This window comes from Pantherophis guttatus, chromosome 6, assembly GCF_059756535.1.
Source record: "Pantherophis guttatus breed Tessera chromosome 6, ASM5975653v1, whole genome shotgun sequence".
Lineage (NCBI taxonomy): Eukaryota > Metazoa > Chordata > Lepidosauria > Squamata > Colubridae > Pantherophis > Pantherophis guttatus.
The window spans coordinates 75226047-75249407 of record NC_142068.1 but is presented as its reverse complement, the minus strand read 5'-3'; the positions used below and the strand labels follow the sequence as shown (position 1 = coordinate 75249407).

General features: G+C 40.0%; 1 long non-coding RNA gene across 3 annotated transcripts in view; it reads left to right on the top strand.

Annotated features, from left to right (window-relative positions):
- LOC117670630 (uncharacterized) overlaps positions 1 to 23361 on the top strand; it is a 149461-nt gene that overhangs the window by 8868 nt on the left and 117232 nt on the right. For all 3 annotated transcript variants that reach the window (XR_009620249.2, XR_004592666.3, XR_004592665.3), the window contains exons 2-3: positions 2819 to 2906; positions 13883 to 13950. This is a non-coding gene — a long non-coding RNA (uncharacterized LOC117670630). The remainder of the gene's footprint in view (positions 1 to 2818; positions 2907 to 13882; positions 13951 to 23361) is intronic.

The following is a 23361-nucleotide window of genomic DNA, read 5'->3' as shown; positions in this document are numbered from 1 at the left end:
ACAGAGCTCAGGAGAGCCATGAGTAGCCCTCCCAAGCTCCATTTTTGCTGGCAGAGGTACTGCGGGCTGGTTCTTCACTGTTTCCAGGGTGGCCCTGTGGCCCAGATCTAAACATCCACAGGCCTTGAGTTTGATACCCCTGCCTTACACCCTGAGCTTCATCTTGCCTTTTATCCTTTAGGAAGCAAGTCAAAAGCCATCCCTTCCATCTGGCATTTGGAGAATGCGGTTTGGATGGAAGACAATGGCAGGCCTTGAAAAGATTGTTAATGCTTTATTGGTTTTATTGATGTTGAATGACAGCATCTTGTTAGCTACCTAGAGTCCTTTGAGTAAGCAGCATACAAATAATTATGGCTCAGTTGGCTTAGCTGCTGGTCGGGGGGGGAGACCCACTTTCTGTCTTTGATCCCTGTTAAATTGTTCTATACTGGCCAAAGTTCCTTGTTGCTTTGTAAAATGAGGGCAAGCTGTTAGAGAAGCTATCTAATTGTCCAAAACAATTCCAGTGTTCTGGTTTTGGAAGAGATGGAAAACCCTATAATTGTGATTGCAGTATAACTTCTTCAATTTTGAAATAAAGGGTTTTAAAATTCAACTTTGCCCAGAATCCATTTCCTTGATTTCATCTTTCAGTTCCAAATATGTCATATAGAAGTGATCTCTCAGGGGCAAACTGAGAAAAAAAAAAGTTTTTTGTACAAACAGAATTGCGAACACTCTTATACAATCAATAGGCACCCATGAGGTCCGTGTGATTATCTCCTGGACATCTTTGCTGGGAAGAAACTTTCTTTTTTTCATTTTTTCATTTTATCCTTTTGACCACAAATGGAAGAATTCGTTCTTTCCAGGAGTTATTAAAGATGGTTATCTACTCAGAACCTGTCTTCTGAAGTCACCAAATCATTGTAACAAAAGTCCCCATATTTGTGCCAATGTTTTGTGGTTTAATTGATTTAACCACATCTTTCCCCCATTTCTTAAAAATAGGTGCACAGGCCTACAAACACCTTCTGTCCTTCCAGTGAGATAGTTACACTTTTCTCACCCTGCTAACAGCAATGAGTCCTAGTCTGTATCAAATCAAATCAATCTCAAATCAAAAGAGGGCCTTTGCCCAACTTCATATTGCATCCCAATTGCACCCATTCCTGGATCATGAGACTCTGCTCACATCTATTCATGTCCTGGTCACCTCCCAAAAGGATGGCTATATCATAGTCTACATGAGGCTGCCCTTGAAGAGTATCCAGAAGCTTCAGGACTCTCCACGTTGTGCACCACTCATGAATCGGAAACTACTGACCCAATGCAAGGTATTTTCTTCCCTTAATCCTCTTAAAAATTATAACACATAATGCCCATAATATATTTCCTATAAAATAATATGTGCCAATTGAACTCGCTTCAAACTATACACATTGTCAGCTGAAGATTCTTCCTGGACAGCTTTCAGCTTAGTTCTGATGTCAACCCTACGAGATGGGCCAGGAAACTGACTCTATAAGTTTCATTGGAAGAATGATATATTGATATAGATGATAGAAAAAGGATCTTCAAAGCCTCCTTTCTCTCTTCCTTATACTCTAGGGAACTTGGGAAAATGTAAATCTGAGGTTCTTCCTAGTGCTTTCCTTTGTTTCTTAGCTTTAAAGCATGTTTTTTAACATTCAATAGCTTTTCTCTGCATTGTTTCACCAAGACCATCTTTGAGATTCTAGGAGAAGGACTGACTGTGTCTTTCACCATCATCTTCTCTTATCCATCTAACTTAACCTCCCAAGTATCATCCCTTGAGGATGACTGCTGTTTTGTGGGACAGGAAGGCTGTGGGACAGGAGGTGGAGTTTTCTCTCCCAGTCATCCACATGTATGATATTGGGCAGGGTACCAGATCCAAAGAGATGTAAGTAGGCATGCCAGTTGCAAAATTAGAATGATCACTAAGGTAAAGGTAAAGGTTCCCCCCGCACATGTGTGCTAGTTGTTTTTGGCTCTAGGAGCGGTGCTCATCTCTGTTTCTATGCCGAAGATCCAGCGCTGTCCGAAGATATCTCCGTGATCACATGGCTGGCATGACAAAACACCAAAGGCACATGGAACGCTATTACCTTCCCACCAAAGGTGGTCCCTATTTTTCTACTTGCATTTTTTACATGCTTTCAAACTGCTAGGTTGGCAGAAGCTGGGACAAGTAATGGGAGCTCACCCCATTACGTGGCACTAGGGATTTGAACCGCTGAACTGCCGATCTTTTGATCGACAAGCTCAGCGTCTTAGCCACTGAGCCATTGTGTTCCCAGAATGATCACTAGATGATGTCAAAGAGTCTGTTGTATCTCTGTGCTTCCATCTAACGACTGTCCAGATTTTTGTAGTCTAATTATGCTATGCCTAAATTTAACAAATGAACGTTTAACAGGTTTTTTTTTTTAAATCATAGAGGAGTAAAAACTAAGGCCAATGGACTCCAAGACTCTGTATTTAAAAGTATAGACTACAGAGCTGCCCGGTCTGTGCCAAATATATATACCATGCAGGGGTGGGTTCTACTTACCTTTACTACCAGTTCGCAATGGGGCCGCGTGTGTGCGCTTGCTTTGCTCGCACATGCGCGCATTCTTCTGCGCAAGCGCAGAAGCTTCTGTGCATGTGCAGAAGCGTTTTGATGACATCAGGGTCAGTGGGCGGAGCCTCTAGCCAGTTTTACTACCGGTTCTATAGAACCGGTCCGAACCGGGGGCAACCCACCACTGATACCATGTGACATCTTACTTTAGAAGAGTTTCAAAAAAATCATGATATGTTTCCCTAGATGCTTTGTTTCTTCACTGAAGTGGCTGTTGTCCATTACTGTAGCTCTGAAGTTTTGAATTCCTGCTGCCTTTTGCTGCAAGGATAAGGTAGGATTTATATTTTAATAAGTGGTTTAAGTTGTATTTATGTGATACACAGGACTCTCTGCCCATACAAATTTCACACTTTGAATGGGAAAAGCAATAGTCTTTTTTCAGTCCCTGCAAAAGACCATAGAAAATAATGTCATCTATCTTTGAAGAACTATTACAACAGCATCAGCTTTCATAAAAAAAAAAATACGAGGCTTCAAAAATGGATGGCAGTTTGGATTTTTTTGTGCCTTCATTTACTCAAGTGACAGAAAGTTCAATAGAAGATCTTCCCTGTGTATTGTGTACAATCTAGCAGAAAGAGGAACAGACAAGCCATCTTCTCTTTTGTATGTTGAATTTAATTGATATTCAAAGCTGCTAAACAATTGCCTCTGCTTAAACCGCTTATCTGATATTATACTGGGTTGTGGTGAAACATCTTTCAGACTTTGCAAGAATGGCCTGAAGGTTAATGAGCACTAGTACCCACATTAGACTTGAACCCAGAGCAGTCTTCTACAACCTAAAGCCTCGCAGATGGAATGGAAATGTGGTTTATATTTGATATTTTAAGTATTTTTGTATTCTGGGTGTTTCGTTCATAATAAAGGTATAACAGCTTTCCTTTGTGAATCAAATACATGCTTCTTAAGATCACTAGGTTTAGTCTGATCAGTTAGGCCAGGGGTGTCAAACTTGATTTCATTGAGGGCCGCATCAGGGTTGTGTTTGACCTTGGGGGAGGGGGGGAGAAGGCATGGCCAGGGTGGGCGTGGCCAGTTTGACATAATTCAACATTTTTGGCTGCAAAGGTCTCCTGCAGCCCTCTGCCAGTGAAAACAGAGTTCAGGGGGGGCACGTATGGCCCCCTTGAGCTCCGTTTTTGCTGGCGAAGGGCTGCAGGAGGCTGTCGTGGCTGAAAACAGACCTCATGGGGGCTGTGTGCGGACTCCCTGAGCTCTATTTTCGCTGCCAGAGGCACTGCGGGCCAGTCCTTCACTGTTTCCAGGGCAGCCTTATTATTATTATTATTATTATTATTATTATTATTATTATTATTATTATTATTAATATTAATATTAATATTAATATTAATATTAATATTAATATTAATATTAATATTAATATTAATATTAATATTAATATTAATATTAATATTAATATTAATATTAATATTAATATTAATATTATTTCTATGCCGCCCACTCTTCGAGGACTCTGGGCGGCTTACACCAAAGACAGTATACTAAATAGCATATTGCCCCCTAGCAATCTGGGTCCTCATTTTACCCACCTCGGAAGGATGGAAGGCTGAGTCAACCTTGAGCCGGTAAGATTTGATCACCCCATTTGATTTGATTTGATTTGATGACCCCATGGGCCAGATCTAAGCACTCTGTGGGCTGGATGTGGCCCACAGTACTTGAGTTTGACCCCTGAGTTTAGGCATTGCCAAAAATGAAACCAGACTTATAAAAATAAGCTCTGATTATGTCACATAGGTGGTGTTGGAATGAAAATCCCTCTGGTTCAGTTCCAAACTGGGAGAAAGACACTGGAAACATGGAGGCTGATTGGAAAGTTGGTTAATGATGAACAGAACCAACAGGAGTCCTGGGTCAGCCGACCAATTGGTTTTATGAGTACATGAATTTTTATCAGTTTCAGCGATGCTGCTAGGGGGATTGTACAATGTCTGAAACACGCAAAGCGCTTGCGCCAGTGGTGGGTTGCTCCCGGTTTGGACCGATTCTATAGAACCAGTAGTAAAACCAGAGGGAGGCTCCGCCCACCAACCCCAACGTCATCAGAATGCTTCTGCGCATGTGCGTGGCCCCATTGCAAACCGGTAATAAAGGTGAGTAGAACCCACCCCTGGCGTGCGCAAAGAGAACTGGTGGTAATACCAGTTGGAACCCACCACTGTAGAGCAGCCACAACTTCCGAAGGCAAGCCACTCCACTGATTAATTGTTGTTACTGTTAGGAAATTTCTTTAATTTAATTAATTCATAAATAAATTTAATAAATTCATAAATTTCATTACTGGAAAACTGAAAAAGTTTGGTGCATTACCAGGTTTAAAAGTCAAGAAACAGAAGATGAGGATGTTAACGAAATCACGAAAATAGAAGATCAAATAGAATGGATAAATAAAAGAGCTTTTAATATTGAGACGGAAGTAAAATATTTGAGTAGGACTATGACAAATATGATCGGTATCTTACTTAAAAAATAACTATGTTAAGACATGGCATGAAATTTTAAAAGACATGGTAAAATGAGCAAAATAACAATTGTCATTTCTGGGAAGAATTTCTATGATAAAAATGAATATTTTGCTAGCATGAGATTTTTATTTCAGACAATGCCTGCTTTGACAACTGATGCACCATTTAAGCAGTGACAGAAGGCTATATCTAAATTTGTGTGGCAGGAGAAAATGTGAGTTAAAAATGAAGTGTTAGAAGATGCAAAGGAAAGAGGGAAATTGGGTTTATCCAATCTGAAATATTATTTTGCAGTTTGCTGTTTGATTTGGAGGAAAAAGTGGGTGCTGCTAAGGAATAGAAAGCTTTTGGAATTAAAAGAACATTATCTGAGATTGGGTTGCATGGATATTGGTGGTATGGTAAAGTTAAAGTTAAAGTGGATTTTAAAAGTCAATGGGTTAGATGTGCATTATTGAGAATATGGAATAAATACAAATTCGTTCTGCCAGAAAAGATCTTTGTGGATCCCAGCACAAGAAGCATCTTACAAATGAGAAATAATAGGAAAAATAAGTAGCTAAACTATCCTGATATATGATAATTTTGTTAAGAGAGATATAAAATAAAAGCAAGAGAAGAATAGATGGCACAGGGATGTAATTCCCAATGGTTTTCTTATTTGCAATTATTAGAATTATTTAAAGGAGGCAAAGGTGTTTTTGGTTTTGAGCACTGTAAAAGGTTGCAATTTGGAAGAGTTTGAAATAGAATTGTGTACAAATGTTGAACATGTATTTGTGTAATGTATGAACTTTTATTGAAATTTGAAATAGTGAAAGAATGTATGAGAAATTGGGCTAAATTTTTTGGCTACTGTATACAGATGGAGCAATGAGAAAATACATGGTTGAAAGGATGTTAAGATGATGAGCTTGTTGATCAGAAGGTCTGCAGTTCAGCAGTTCGAATCCTTAGTGCTGTGTAATGGAGTGAGCTCCCATTACTTGTCCCAGCTTCTGCCAGCCTAGCAGTTCAAAAGCACGTAAAAAATGCAAGTAGAAAAATAGGAACCACCTGTGGTGGATAGGTAACAGTGTTCTGTGCACCTTTGGCATTTAATCATGCCGGCCACATGACCATGGAGACGTCTTCGGACAGCGCTGGCTCTTAGGTTTAGAAACAGAGAGGAGCACCGCCCCCTAGAGCCGGAAATGACTAGCAGGCATGTGCAGGGGAACCTTTACCTTTATGATCTTAAAGTCAATTTTTATAACATGTTATATACAGTACCTTAGATTATATGTCACCAGAAAATATTGTCCAGAATGTATAGACACTTCACACTTCGGTTGGAAATGTGAATGGCAAGGTGAGACATTTTATTATGTATGGTAGATGCATGAAAAAAAACCTAGAAAATTCTGGATTTAAATACAAACACTAATTGATAGAATTTCACAGATTAATATACAATTGAGAGAAGAGGTTTTTCTTTTGGGACTGATAGAAAAATCTATTGGAAAAATGTTATGGAGCTTTGTTTCTTTATGTGATAACTACATGTAAAAGATTATGGTATGCACAATGATGGAAAGAGTTGGCACTACCCATAATGGAGGAATGGTTGGTGAAGATGATGGAATGTTGGAATGGCTAAATTGATGTCTTTGATCAAAGAAAAGACAGCATCTACATTTATTGCTGACTGGAAATCCCTCAGAGCAGTGGTGAAATGTAAAATTTGTTACTACCGGTTCTGTGGGCGTGGCTTGATGGGGGATAATGTGACTGGGTGGACGTGGCCAACTTTTTTTTTTACTTTTAAAAGCATTTTTTCTACAACCTATTAGGCCGAAGTGGTTGTATAAAAATGCTTTTAAAAGGCTCTGACGATCAGGCAACTCAGTTGGGATCGTCAGAGCCTTTTAAAAGCATTTTTTAAACAACCTCTTCAGCTGAAGAGGTTGTAGAAAAAATGCTTTTAAAAGGCTCTGACGATCCCAGCTGAGCTGCGCGATCATCAGAGACTTTTTTTTTAACTTTTAAAAGCATTTTTTCAGCCAAAGAGGTTGTAGAAAAAATGCTTTTAAAAGTTAAAAAAAAAAGCCTCTGATGATCGTGCGGCTCAGGTGGGTATGGGGGGGGGAGGGATTTTTGCTACCGGTTTTCCAAACTACCCACTGCCATCGCTATAGGTTCAGGCGATTCGGTCCGAACCGGGAACATTTCACCCCTGCCTCAGAGACTTTTTGCACAAAACAGGAAAAAAATGAATTTATGATTTTGATGATCAGACAGAATAGCTGATAGAAAGAATGTTATGTTTTTAACCATCCATCAATTTATAATTGTACTTAGAAGAGCTGTAAAGAAGATTGGAAGTTACTTCTTCATGTCTTTTTTCTTCTTATCCTTCTATTACATTTTTTTCCCTTCTTGCACTTTCAGCTTTCTGTTTGATTTCTTCCGTTTTCTTCATGTTAGTTTGTATTAGTTTTATCTTCCTTTAAAAAAATCTTTAGCATTTCTATATGCATGTATGTGTCTCTGCTTGGTTCTTTTGAGTTTGACATGTTATTTAGATCAAAAGAGGTCTATCTGAAAAACACTAGTTTTTAGTTTTCCATTTCAGTACCCTTTTGGTTCTGGCATACTCTACAATCTTTTTCTTTTATATGATTACCAGACTTGACTTAAATCAATATTGGAGAGATGGAAATGTATTTCATGATGTTTCTTCATTGGTCAATAAAATCTTCTGCAGTGCGCTATCAAAAAATGCTGGAGTCAGCTTTGAAGAGGAGAGGGGGAGAAAATGCCCTTCAATGGCAGAGATGCAATTAGAGTGATTTGATGCTTTAAGTGACTTACAATGTTTGCCGTAAAATGAGAGATACGACAGTCAACAATAAAACAGAAATCGTTTCTTTTTTTTCCCCTTCTTACTCTTCTTTCAATAAACTGCCGGATTTCAGCATGAAGAAGGTATTAATGAAAAGCTTCAGTGACTTTCAGGCAAACGACAGGTCTTATTTGTTTATTTATTTTATGTATTGGTCAAATTTATATAGCCACCGACCCATCTCACAAAACAAGCATCTCATTGTAGACATTTCATGTTAATTGAGTTAGCAGAGATTTTCGTATCTGTTGTAAATGTTAGTTTTATTAGACGGAGGAGTTTTTGACCCTGAAAGAAGAAGTCTCTACATTAATCTTCTAAATGACTTGGCAAATACTTATTGTTGAAGTACTGAGGAGTTCTCTGATCCATAGAAGGTCCATTGCTTTTCATATTTGTTCCCATTTATGTGGGGCAAAGGAGTGGGTGTTTAGCAGAGGTGGTATTCAGCCGGTTCAGGTGAACTGGTAGTGCTGACAATCAGTTGGCCCTGCACACCCACTCCCACTCTATCCTGTCCTTTATTTTCTGCTTTGTAGCTCATTTCAATCACGCAGCACAGCTGATTCCTCCCCCCCCACTGTTCTACTTACCATTGCTGACTTGGAAAGTAAACAGCTGAGCTTCTAAATGCTCCATTTTCAGCGCTGCATGCAAACGCCTTAGACCCACATGTGCACAAAGTGCACACTCACCAAACCGGTTGTTAAACAAGCAGCATTCCACCACTGGTGTTTAGGAGAAAGACAGAGGTTCCTAGGAATCTCTGTTTTCCCTGTTTAAGTCTCTCAGATAATTATAAGAAATATGACAGGTCAATTGGGTAGCAACCAGATGTACAATTTTATAAATTTTTGAACCTCCTTTGCAAAGGGGGGAGCTATTACTGTTGCAATAGATTTGTCAGTGTTCAAGTAAATGTGTGTTTTTGCCTTTTGTTCTTTTTAATTTACTTTTTAATGCTTTTGTCTAGTTTTGTTTTGTCTCTGTTACATTTTTTTCTTTTGGCTTTTGTATATTTTAATCTTCCGAATAAATTTTTTAAAAAAAGATTACAAAAAGATAATTGCAAGGAATATGTTGGTGGGAAAGGATTGGTGTTTAGGATAGAAGGAAGAAGAGGATGGTGATGGGACAGAGGAAATAAGCATCTAAAATGCATGTTCAGCAAAGCTAGAAATGATCTGGTATCTCTTCTCAATGTTCCAGAAGATAGGCTCAAGATACAGAAGAATCTTGACAGACTTGAACATTGGGCGCTATCTAACAAAATGAAATTCAACAGTGAAAAAAGCAAGGTTCTACATTTAGGGAAGAAAAACAAAATGCACAGGTACCGTATATGTGGTACCTTGCTCAATAGTAGTAACTGTGAGAGGGATCTTGGAGTCCTAGTGGACAACCATTTAGATATGAACCAGAAGTGTGCAGCAGCTGCCAAAAAAGCCAACACAGTTCTGGGCTGCATAAACAGAGGGATAGAATCAAGATCACATGAAGTGTTAATACCACTTTATAATGCCTTGGTAAGGCCACACTTGGAATATTGCATTCAGTTTTGGTCGCCATGATGTAAAAAAGATGTTGAGACTCTAGAAAGAGTGCAGAGAAGAGCAACAAAGATGATTAGAGGACTGGAGGCTAAAACATATGAAGAACGGTTGCAGGAACTGGGTATGTCTAGTTTAATGAAGAGAAGGACTAGGGGAGACATGATAGCAGTGTTCCAATATCTCAGAGATTTCCACAAAGAAGAGGGACTCAAACTATTCTTCAAAGCACCTGAGGGTAGAACAAGAAGCAATAGGTGGAAACTAATCAAGGAGAGAAGCAATTTAAAGCTAAGGAGAAGTTTCCTGACAGTTAGAACAATTAATAAGTGGAATAACTTACCTGCAGAAGTTGTGAATGCTCCAACACTGGAAATTTTTAAGAAGATGTTGGATAACCATTTGTCTGAAGTGGTGTAGGGTTTCCTGCCTGGGCAGGGGGTTGGACTAGAAGACCTCCAAGGTCCCTTCCAACTCTGTTATTCTATTCTATTCTATTCTATTCTATTCTGTTCTGTTCTGTTCTGTTCTGTTCTGTTCTGTTCTGTTCTGTTCTATTCTATTCTATTCTATTCTATTCTATTCTATTCTATTCTATTCTATTCTATTCTTTGAGACAAAAAAAAATAACAGATTATATCATAAAAAAGAATAAAAGAATAACAGAGTCGGAAGGGAATAAAATTGTTATACTTCTTCTTTTACTGCTCTCTCTTCCAGAAGTTGGCAAACTGCAATGCTGTTTGTTCCTTTGATCTTAGAATCCAGAACAGGAACATTGTATTTTTTGCCAAACCACGCACATAGATTTGTCAATCAGGATATGTATCTTTCAGTGCTGCATTTTCCTTCACTCTTCCCTTGTTTAATTAATTGAAGTAGTTGATTTTTTTGCAGCCTACCATGTATCCTAAATATTCCAATTTCCTCTTCACAACATTTCTATTTTTGTCCATATCTTTGGGAACCGTCTCATTTCATACATGTCATGAAATCCACATTTCAAAGATTGCTATACTTCTGATTGTCCCTTGGTCATTATCTATGCTTCAACAACAACAACAACAAATCCTGGTGAGACATAACAACATCTAATTTACAAATAATGCTTAGTGTTAAGTCTGACAGCAAAGAAGTGAGGGTCAAAAAATCCTTGGTCTCACCTATTCAATTCTGCTCTTTATGTCTAAGCTGTGATCTCACCTCTCATTCAAATAACAGGCCAGGTGTTGTGTTTTTTGCTGCTAGTATATAGACTTTGCTTGACAAATGCTATGTTTACTGGTAGTCATTATTTTTGTTTTCTTCTGCTTTATATTTAGCCCATAAGAATTACTCAATTGAAATACTTGATTGAGAAAAATGTGTACACCTTGCTGGTTATTTTGTTATATTTGGTTATCACTTTGCTTGATAAAATGGTACTACTTGCATAACAAATTCTGTTTATTATTAAGCCATTAACAATTCTATCCTTTTGGCTTTGTTTTTCAGATTTTCAAAAGCATCTCTCTTTCTTTCTCTCTCTCCCTCCCTCCCCACACCATCTCTTTCTCTCTCTAGAGATTCTCAGTCATCCAGGTCATGGTTGTCTCTGCTTTTTCAGAGTAGGGGAGATATTACACCACCTATCTCCTTAGCTCTTTGACTGCTCTTTAGAAGGCCAGATCCTGAAGATGAAACTCAAATACTTTGGCCACCTAATGTGAAAGAAGGATTCACTGGAGAAGAGCCTAATGCTGGGAAAGATTGAGGGCAAAAGAAGAATGGGACGACAGAGAACGAGGTGGCAGGATGGAGTCACTGAAGCAGTAGGTGTGAGCTTAAATGGACTCCAGAGGATGGTAGAGGACAGGAAGGCCTGGAGGATCATTGTCCATGGGTTCATGATGGGTCGGACACAACTTCACAACTAACAACAACATCTCCTTTGCATTATTTCAGGTAACCCTGAGGGTACAGATAAACCTCCAAATGGCCTCAGCAACTCTCAGAGAGAGAGAGAATGCTAATGACCAGATGATTACAAGGAATATAAATCTTTCTATTCTCCACCATTCAGTCAGAACTGAAGAATCTTCTTGGATGAGAAGTGAAATGTCTTTAAGAAAAAACAAAGAAAGTCCAGTTGCCTTTTGAAAAAGCACCTTTGGGATTCTCTCTCTTTCTCTCTCCTTGACAAATGTTAGATAGGGGTGGGAATCATCCATCCATCCATCCATCCATCCATCCATCCATCCATCCATCCTTCCTTCCTTCCATCCATCTTTATGAAAGCTAATTTCTTGCTAAACAAGCCAGAAATCACCATCCAAGAATTTAAAGTTATACCATTGATAGATTTAAAACAAAATGGGGCTAGCATAGACATGGGGTTCTCTTTTTATTCATTCCATTCTCTTTTGGCTGTGAAGAACTCCAGGAAAGCAGAAAATGGAGGCAGGTTACAGCAGCATGTAGAGAGATAAATAAATGCAGAAGTGACACTAGGCTTGTTTTCTAGCAAGGATGATAGTCATATTGGAGACCACTCTGATGGACACAACTTTGTGGTTCTTGGTGATTTCCTGTTAAGTAGATTTTTCTCTTTCTCACAGTGGTATGAAGTGCATTAGAAGAATAGAATAGAATAGAATAGAATAGAATAGAATGGAATGGAATGGAATGGAATGGAATGGAATGGAATGGAATAGAATAGAATAGAATAGAATAGAATAGAATAGAATAGAATAGAATAGAATAGAATAGAATAGAAGTCAAGTCTTTATTGGCCAAGTGTGATTGGACACACAAGGAATTTGTCTTGGTACATTAAAAAAAAGATACATTTGTCAAGAATCATAAAGTACAACACTTAATGATAGGCATAGGGAAACAGTCAATATAAATCTTAAGGATACAGTCATACAGTCATAAGTGGGAGGAGATGGGTGATAGGAACGATGAGAAGATTAATAGTAATGCAGATTTAGTAACTAGCTTGACAGTGTCGAGGGAATTATTTGATTAGCAGAATAGGTAGGCATACTTACTCCAGGCTACTGTCTGTCTCATTAAAATGCTGACCAGTTTCCAAGGTATGGAAAAGAGAACATCTCTTATCTCCGTGGGGCCACCAGGAACTGTCCCTGGCCCAGATAAAGCAGAAATTTTGATTTATATCTTGATAACCAGTAGTGGTATTCAGCTGGTTCTATCTGGATCGCACAATCCAGTAGCGGAGGCTCTGCCCACCCGCCCGGACGTCATCACATCCCGTTTTTGATGCTCTGCGCATCAGGGGTGGGTTCTAAAATTTTGTACTACCGGTTCTGTGGGCGTGGTTTATTTTGTGGACGTAGCTGGGGGGGGGGGGTAACGTGACTGGGTGGGCGTGGCCACCTTTTTTTCTTTTACTTTTAAAAGCATTTTTTCTACAACTTTAAGAGGTTGCAGAAAAAAATGCTTTTAGGAGCCTCTGACGATCAGGCAACTCAACTGGGATCGCCAGAGGCTTTTAAAGGCATTTTTTTTTCTACAACCTCTTCGGCCAAAGAGGTTGCAGAAAAATTGCTTTCAGAAGCCTCTGATGATCCCAGCTGAGCCACGCGATCATCAGAGGCTTTTTTTTTACTTTTAAAAGTATTTTTTCGGCCGAAGAGGTTGTAGAAAAAATTCTTTTAAAAGTAAAAAAAAAGCGCCTCTGATGAGGTGGGTGGGGTAAGCGAGCAGCGATCGGGCCGGGGACCGGTTCGGGGGCATGGCCAGCCAATGTTATTATCGGTTCTCCGAACTACTACAAATTTTTACTACCGGTTCTTGCGAACCGGTGCGAACCAGGAGCAACCCACCACTACTGCGCATGCTCTGTTAATCTTAATCTTAAAAACACTTCACTTTGCAAACTGCCCCCTGAGCTGAGTCGTGTTGATGGAGTTTGGGGGTGGGGGAGAGGACTTGGTCTCTTGATTCCATCACAATCATACAACCCTCAGTGGTGTGCAACCTCACATTTGCGAACCCGTAGCGAAGGTAAGTGAATCCCACCCCTGCTGACAACCCTCTGTTCCTTAAAGTATTTGTGGTTGTTGTTAATGTGCTGAAGGACCTCACAGCATCTGCAATACAAGGCTCTCATCTAAAGTTACAACAACAGCAAAAAAAAAAAAAGTCTAAAACTTGGATGGAAGCATTCTAGCTTCAGTTGCTAAAGTGACACAGCTCTTCCATTTTGAAAATGTTGCCAGCTCCAATGAGGCTTCCTTATTAGAAAGCATCATCCGCATGAAGAAAGGCATGACAGAACTTTCTGACATGTATATTCCTTCATTCTTCTTCTGACTAGACTATAATGAGGAAAGACAAGACAATTCCTTCCTGGATACCATATCATACTGAATGATCTTCTGAAAGGTAAGCTTTAAAAACAATGTTTCTGCACCTTGATGTTTCTCATCCTTGGCAGCTCCTCAACCACGGCTGGCTGGGGAATTCTGGAAGTTGAAGTCCACAGATCTTAAAGTTGCCAAGTTTGTGAAACACTGCTTTGGAAACTGCAGCGTGAGCAGCAGCAGCAGCAATTGTTGGCTAATTCAGTTGGATGGTCTGCCATTTTGGATTCATATTTTTACACCTCAGTGCTTGTAGAATAGCAGTCAGACGCTGAGAATCCAAATAATTTTTTAAATTAATGCCTTCAGTTCTGGCAGATACAAATATGAGTCACATCTCCCCACTTAGCACTGGAATCTAGTTTCATATTTTATTACCGTGTGAGAATCAAGTCCTCTGTGATTCTAATTGCTTGGGAGGAAGGTATTTTAATCAACTATTTTTGTTGAAAGTTATTAACACATAATTGGATTGTTTTTTGTTTCATTTCCACATGTGTTTTTTTATTAGCCTGAACATTTCCACATCCTGAATGAATGAAAGTACAATATACACATATACACAGAGAGTGAGTGCATTTTCTGTTCAGATACTATCCACATTTAAAAGGACAAAATCATTTTATCCAAAATAGTGCAAACTATTTGGCAGCTTATTCCATCATAATTTGTGTGTGTGTCTATATATGTATGTATATGTATGTGTGTACATATATATACATTTGTGTGTGTGTGCATGTATATGTATATGTGTATATGTATATGTGTATGTGTGTGTGTGTGTGTATTAGAGACAAAGAAACCTTATATCTATATCTACATCTAATAGTTATGTATTTCGTAGAAAAGTATTTGCAGGTGCTTAAAACTCCCTAGGTTCTTAATCACCAGAAGATAGTAGGTTCAAATGATCAGTTTCTGTTACACAGTATAGCAAAAAAGATGCATGTTCCCACAAAGACCACATAACAAATTGTTCTCTGGTTGTATTTTTATTATTTATTTACATCCTTATTTCCCGCCATTTTTTTTTTAGCCACAAAACCCAATATAGTTGATTTTCCAGGTGGTCTGGCACTCCAGAATTGGCCAAAGGTAGGTATGCAGAGAAGGGATGCGGTGGCTCAGTGGCTAAGATGCCATTGAACGAAAGGTCGGCAGTTCACTGGTTCGAATCCCTAGTGCCGTGTAATGGATTGAGCTCCTGTTACTTGTTCCAGCTTCTGCCAACCTACCAGTTCGAAAGCATGTAAAAAAATGCAAGTAGAAAAATAGGGACCACCTTTGATGGGAAGGTAACAGCGTTCCATGCACCTTTGGCATTTAGTCATGCCAGCCACATGACCATGGAGATGTCTTTGGACAGTGCTGGCTCTTCGGCTTTGAAATACAAATGAGCACCGCCCCCTAGAGTTGGGAACGACCAACACATATGTGCGAGGGGAACCTTTACCTTTACCTTAGGTATGCAGAAGGTTCCAAAGATCAATTCCTTTGTACAGGTAGCTCTTGACTTATAACCACAATTAAGACCAGAATTTCCATTGGTGGTTGTTAAATGAGTTGTGCCCAATTTTAGGTTTTTTGGGGGTTTTTTTTGGCATGGTTAAGGGAATCACAGGGTGATTAAGTAAATATGGGTTCCCTCATTGACTTTGCTTACGGAATGCCAATTGCAAAGGTCACAAATGGTGACCACGTGATCACAGGCTGCTGCATACCAGTTGCCAAGTGCCCAAATTTTAATCATGTGATCATAGGGATGCTGAGATGCTCATAAGTGCAAAGAATAGCTGTAACTCATCTTTTTTGGTGTTGTAACTTCAAACAGTTGCTAAACAAATATTTGTAAGTGAAGGATTACTTGTGTGCCTCAAATCAGGCAACAAGGATAACAGTAAATTCACCGATCTACAAGCTACAGTGAAACTTTAAATCTTACTCCTAAAATCAGGTGTACGCTGGTTTTATATTTATGCGAAACTACTTGTATCTTTTCTGTTTTCTAATGTTCTGGTTCTTGCATTTTGTCTTCACACTTCACACCTAAGCAGAAGGTATATAACTAGTTCTTTTGCAGCTTCAGATTTGTCCATGCAAACTCCACATAAGATTCAGCTTTCCATGGAGACATTGGCTTCTGTTCCCTCATGATGGAACCTGGTTAAGTGTCAAGGTTCGAAGGGCAAATTAAAAGGTTTTGTTGGCCAGAATTTATGGGACTTGGCTCAAAAACTCACCATGAAAAGCAATTTCCAAATGCATGCTGCAAACTATATGGGGTGTTCTCTTGTCAATTTGAGGTCAGTCAGTTGGATTTTTTTTTTTTTTTTTTTTTACCATTTTCATTCTTCATATTCAGGAAGGCAATATATAATTCACTATGGGGTAATAAATCACTCTCCTTAAAGGGGAAAGAACAGTGCCTTGGTTTTGAAATTGATGGGGAGCTGCTTATTGTTATTTTTAAAATCAGCTGTGCTGGTGTGGTGAGATTTCATAAAGACAAGAACTCCTTCAATTCCACTTTGTACGTCAATCTGTACCCCCAAAAGAGGCTGAAAATTTGGGTGCATCTTATACTCTGAATGTAGCTTTTTTGAAGCTTTTTTCCAGCCCTAACGAGGCGCTAGCGAGTGAAGCGATCTTCCACACTTTGCCTGCTTTTCTCATTGCTGCTCCATCCGATGATCAGCTATGCTTTAGAAGCTGTTTTTCAGCCCTAACCTGGTGCCTGCGATCGTAGTGAGCCCGGCATAGGAAAAGAGTTGCCAGAGTCCTCTTGGTGATTGGATTCATTTCCTGGAGGGTGTTTCCAGAGTCATTGAAAGTGTTTAACTTTGCTAAAGCAACTTTACTGATTGAAGCCCATGTTCTGTTCCCAGTTAAAAACTTGCTGAGACCTTTGGGTGTATTTAAAGCAAAAATGGATACTGTATTCTCTGCCCCAAAATGGTGGGTAACCATGTCACTGATTTTCAATTACAATGGTCAACGAAGGCTTTGGGGCATAGTGGGATGAAAATATTGCAAAAGATTCTTGTCATCTGTGTCACAAAGGGTCTATGGCCATGATGGTGAACCTATGGCACGCGTGCCACAGGTAGCACGCAGAGCCATATCAGTGGGCACATGAGGTCCCACCAGAAGTTGGCAAATGGGCCATTTCCAACCTCTGGAGGGTCTCCGGGGTGGTGGTGGTTAGAGAAGGCTGTTTTTGTCCTCCCCAGGCTCCTAGAAAGGCCTACCGGGCCCACCATGCCATCACGTGCCAAAAGTGGGGGGAACACGGGGGGTCGCATGTGCAGGGGCGGGGTGAATAGAATTATGGGTGTGCAATTCCCCCGCTCCCCCCACTTTTGGCACGCGATGACAAAAAGGTTAGCCATTACTGGTCTATGGCATGTGTGTATACTGTTTAAATTGTCTTCCTGCCAACCAAACTTTCCAAGTTCTGCAGTCTCTTTGCCTTCTGGAATGCAGCTCCTTCCTTCTGGGAATCCAGATTACATCCACCATACTGGAACCACTTTGGCCTTTACTTTCTACATCCTCCTAGTCAGCGGTGAAATCTGGCCAGATCTATCCGGCTCGTGTGAACCGGTAGGGCCGGCAGTGGAAGGCTCCGCCCACCCGCTGGGACATCATTACATCCCATTTTTGACCCTCTGCGCATGCACAGAAGGCTCTGCACATGCGCAGAAGAGGCGCGTGCACTCACATTTCCGAACCGGTAGCGAAGGTAAGTGCATTTCACTGCTGCTTCTAGTACCAAATCCTGGTACTTCTCTAGCCTCTCATATGCCTTCTTCCTCATGTTGCTATCACCATTGCATCTATCACCGCTCTTGTCGTGTAGTCCTTGTCTATTATGACAATGTCTGGTTGATTGGCCAATACCTGCCTGTCCACCTGGATCTTGAAGTGTGTGTGTGTATAAATAAAATCTCTGCCATGGTTTATCACCAAGACTCTACTGAAGTATTAAAAGTAGCCATGCATTTTTTAAAAAAAAAAAGATAAATAAAGGCCTTAAACAAGTCAAGAGGGGGGAAGTCAGAAGCATAGAATCCTTGATGTTTTCGAGCCTTGGTTGTTTTCTTGTAGACATGTCATCAGCAGACAATTAGCATTATTATAGATTCATCAGCAGATGATTCGAGCTCTATAGCTGGTCTCCTTGCCACCCCTGTTAAAAATATCAATTTCTTTTTAAAATTTAAATTTTCTGGCTTGATCAGAAAATCTGTATATGATCCTGCAAGATGGTATTTCCCCAATTTGAGTTTACTGTATTAATCTATTGACGAGGTGGCTGGATGGAGTCACTGAAGCAGTCGGTGTGAGCTTAAATGGTCTCTGGGGGATGGTAGAGGACAGGAAGGCCTGGAGGAATGTTGTCCATGGGGTCGTGATGGGCCGGACACGACTTCACAACTAACAACAACAACAACAAAATTTTCCTGCAGTCAAAGCCTCCAGCTTATACTGTTATGATTTTGCAGGAGGATTGGTAAGCAAGGAATATATTCCCGTTCCTTAGAGCTAGTGATAAGATCGTCTTTTGCAGAACAAATGCCTTTCTGTGCACGATTATATCAGCTTGGAAAATGCATGAAATTAAAAAGACGGTAGCTCTTCAGCGCGTTTATGATTTTTAATTAAATAACTGGAATATATTTCCAATTATTCTTGCCATTTTTGTAATAGCATATGTTTTAAAATCTGCCCAGCTGCTACTGTTAATTTATACAACTTCAAAAAGTAGCCACGGAAATGATTGCAACGGTAATGAATCTCCTGGAAGTTAAAAGGGAGATTATTGTAAAACTTCTAAACACCTTAATCATAAAAGATATATTCCAAGGTGTATTTGGCAGTTCATTATTTCCATTTTACTTTTTAAAGAGAACATTATGGATTTCTTGCATGCTTCATTTTAACATAATCTTTCCATTAAGTATAATCTATCTTTACAGAAAGTAAAAAAGACAGCTTTCTTAACTAAAAGTGATCAATTGCTTCAATCTCAAGAGGAAAATTCAATATTTAAATCATATAATAGTAAAGTATATTAGGGCACTAATGGACTATGGAAAACTATTTTTTTATTAAGTTAAACTAATTGGTGATCTGTTAGCTGCTTAGATGCTCTCCACTCAGCATGATAGACAGGGATTTTTTAAAATATATATTTTTGGATTGCTGTAGCAAGACTGAGTTTTTTTTTTAAAAAAGAGGTTTGCCAGTCCAGAGAATGGACAGAGCTAACCATAACCCAGGAAAATCAGCAGAAAAGGATGCAATCAGGTGGGTGATTTTTCCTTTTCTTTCCTTTTTTTCATTCATGTTTTATTTGTAATTTTCCTTTAATCTCCATACATATTTTGAAGACAGTGTATTGACTGGGTCAATATATTTTTTACACAATGCTAACGATAATAACATTAGATATACATAATCCTAAACTTCCAGCTTCTGACTTTAACCTGCACATTGTACTTATAAGCATCCATAACGTTCCTTCATACGGTATATTTATTATCCCTTTAAATCATTATTATTTTAATATTTTAAAAAATTACTCAATATTCTACTGTAAATCCAATATCACAATTGCTTAAAAAGACCAATAAAACTATTCATTAATCAAATTTAATCAATTTTGGGATTATATCTACAATCCCCTAAAATTAAAAATTTCAGTACATTTACATGTCATTAATAATAATAATACAGTTAGGTTGCCACATCATAGACTTCCACCTTATTACCTTGATTAATTTATGATTATAATGAATTCTATTATATATCTACATATGTTCTACTGTTTTTCTATTTTCTATTTTCTACATCTTTTTAATTTCTAATTTCTAATACATTCACCATATTGAGAAGTATTTTGTATCCATCATCTCTTACTCTTTTTGAGACTTCATCATTTATTGACTTTTTGATCTCTCTTTTCTATTTCTCTCTTGGGAACTTATTTCTCTTTCTACCATTTTTATACCAATTACGTATTCCCTCTGGCTTATCCCTTATTGTTGTGACTCCGTATTATCAGAGGGAGAAGACTTTGAAAGTGAAGGAGAGGACTTGGCAAGGCCTCCCTCTCAAAGACCCTCCTCTCTGGCAATGCCTCAGGTGTCCTCCGAAGACCAAGAGATAGGCCAGGAGCCAGGCACTTCCGAGCAGCCGCAGTTAGACAGCGATGGAGATGAGTCTTGGCTGGATCCCCAACAGCGTCGGAAAGATAAGCGCACGCAGCAGAGAAAGAGGCATGCTAGAGATTAAGCTGAGTCACTGGACCACACCCCACAGGGGATAAAAGGGGGTGTGGTGGCCATTCAGGCCTTGTGACGGACAAAACTGAAAAGCTAGCAAGTCATACTGCGTTTCTGGAACTTAGTTATATGCCCTCCTTGGATTTATTATGGACTGAACTTGACAATTCTTTCGCTTTGTGGACTTATTTTGGTGTATCGGAAGGAGGAGAAAAACCTCCCTTTGTGAGTAAAGTCTTTGGCAGGCAGCTACTGGGTCGCTGCCAATTCTGTTATCTCAAATGAATTCCTGACTGCTGGTTTTATTAACTCCTGGCTGACTGTTTGTGTGCGTGTGTGAGACGGGGACAGAACACTTATCTCCTTCTGCTGCATCATATGAGCACTCATCCATAGCAGTGGTGGGTTGCCCCAGGTTCATACCGGTTCTATAGAACTGGTAGTAAAACCGGTGGGAGGCCCCGCCCACTGACCCTCACGTCATGAAAATGCTTCTGCGTATGCGCAGAAGACTGTGCACGCACGCGTGAGCAAAGCGCGCGCACGCATGGCCCCGTTGCGAACCGGTAGTAAAGGTAAATAGAACCCACCCCTGATCCATAGTCCTTTCACTAAAAATAGTGAAAAATAGTGAGTTTTTCTTCTTAGGTAGGGTTTTTTTTTTTTTTTTTTTAAAAAGATAATTCTATGAGCCAATCATCTCCAAGAGAAAAAGAAATAAAACAAATACCTAGTTAATCCCCTGTAGCTCCAATTAGCTGGGAAGTCACCAAAAAAGCCATGCCTCTGTTGTATTGGAAAGTCTCATTGGCTGTGATGGTGAAAGGATGGAAGCTAACTCTGCCCAGAGCCTGGAGTTTGATCCTGGCAGGCTCGAGGTTCACTCAGCCTTCCATCCTTCTGAGGTCAGTAAAATGAGGACCCAGATTGTTGGGGGAAATATGCTGACATTGTAAACCACTCAGAGAGTGCTGTAAAGCATTATGGGACGGTATATAAGTCTAAGTGCTATTGCTATTCTCCCTTTTCCTGGTAAATGAAATCGTGCCAGTATGTTGCTGCAGTTGCTGGAGTAGGGTCTGCAGAGAGAAACTTTTTGAATATTGCCTCTGGGCAGACACCAGGAATACAGTGCTGAACGTTTCCTGTGAGAAGAAAGATTGGCAAGCATATAAAAGCAAAGCGAAGAATAAAGACCTCCCAGAAATTTCTTGCGCACCATAAAAAGTAGCCAGGCATTTGGAAAAGCAGATAAACACACCCAGATGCAGACACACAAAGCCAGTTTCATGCCCATGATCTGCATGATGGTACTTGCAAGGATCGGCAAACAGGTAAACAGTCCACCTTAATCCTGTTGTTCTGTCCCCGTCTCCACACACACACAAACACAGCCAGCCGAGGGTTAAGAAAGCATTTGGCATGCACACAGGTTGTTATCTAAAACTTGGCAGCTATATGAGCATCGACTGCCAAGGGCTTTACTTCATCAGATAAACAGAAAATACATACAAATTGCAAATAGTCCAGTTCCAACAAGAAACCTTTCGGCAGCTTTAAGCGTTGTTCAAGTGACTAGCCAGAGTTAGTTTTTGTTCGTCACAGAGTCTTAAATGGCCACCACACTCTCTTATATAGTCTCTGGGGTGTGGTCCAGTGACTCAGTTATAATCCCTGGCACGCCTCCTTAACTGCTGCAACCGTTTATCACGCCTTCGTTGGCGTGGATCCAGGAACAACAGATCACCTCCCTCGCTCTCATCGGAGACACCTGGCTCCTGGCTAATCTCCTCTTCCTTGGCCGGCACTTGAGGCAGTGCCAGAGGGGAGGGGCCTGGAGAGGGAGGCCTGGCAACTCCTCTTCTTCATGTTCGGAGCCTTCTTCCTCCGATGAGATAGGCTCGGAGGGCGGGACCACAACACCTGTCTTAAGTTTCAGACTGGAGTAATGCACATTTATTTGATTTACAAAAGAAAAATCCGAGCTGTCATGAAGATGAATTCATCAAACCACCTTGCTCATTAAAGGACCTGCGAGCAAAACTCTGGGTCAACTGAAATTTGGGACTTGGGCTGAATCAAGAAAAACACCAATCAACAATGCAGTATTGCAGAATACTGTATCTTTTGGAATATAAGACGCACCAGAGTGTAAGTTGCACCTTAGTTTTTGGGGAGGAAAATAAGAAAAAAGCTGATTGGCAGTTGGATCGGCCTCCAATCAGCTGTTCCCAGAGGTGAATTTTAGCAACAGGTTCCTTGGTTGTGAGCTCTGTGCCTTGCTTTTTTTTCTGCCTCTGAAACTTCTGAAACTTCATTTCAGAAGTTTTCTGCCTCTGAAAGCCTCCGAAACAGCTTCAGAAAAAAAGCCTCTGAAGCTTTTTTTCTGAAGCTCTGTTTGGGGACTTCTTTTTTCTGAAGCTTCATTTCTGATGCTTTTTTTCAGCCTCTGAAACTTCCCTTTGAGAAGCTGGGCAGGGCTACATTCGGAGTATAAAACGCACCCAGATTTTCACCCTCTTTTTGGGGGAAAAAAGGTGCGTTTTATATTCCAAAAAATATGGTAATTCTGCTGACTGCTGATTGCTAGCAGTTCGATTCTCCCCGGCTTTAGGTTGGTTCAGCCTTCCATCCTTCCAAGGTTGGTAAAATGAGGACCCTGTTTGTTGGGGGCAATATGCTGACTCTGTAAACCACTTAGAGAGGATTATAAAGCACAGTGAAGCACTATATAAGTAAGGTGACCAGACGTCCCGCTTTTGGCGGGACAGTCCCGCTTTTTAGCAATTTGTCCCGCGTCCCGCGGCGTTTCAAAAAAGTCCCGATTTTTCATTCTGCCTCCTCAGTCCCGCTGCCTCTTGAGCCCCAGCTGATGGCTAGAAGAAAAAAAAACTGTTTAAACTCTTGCCCGGGGCTTCAAAGGGCCGCCCTACAGGCAATCAGTGTAAAGAGTTCCTGAAGCAGTTTTTTTTCCCCCTAGCTAAGCTGCAGAAACGAAACCGAAACCAGGATCTTTGGTGGAACGTGACAAAATGAGGCAGAGAGAGATTTATTTTTATTTTTATTTTTCCTCCCCAAAAAAGGTAGGTGAAAAACTGCAAACAATGGGAAATTTAGGAGGAGAGTTCAAGATTTTAAAACACAAA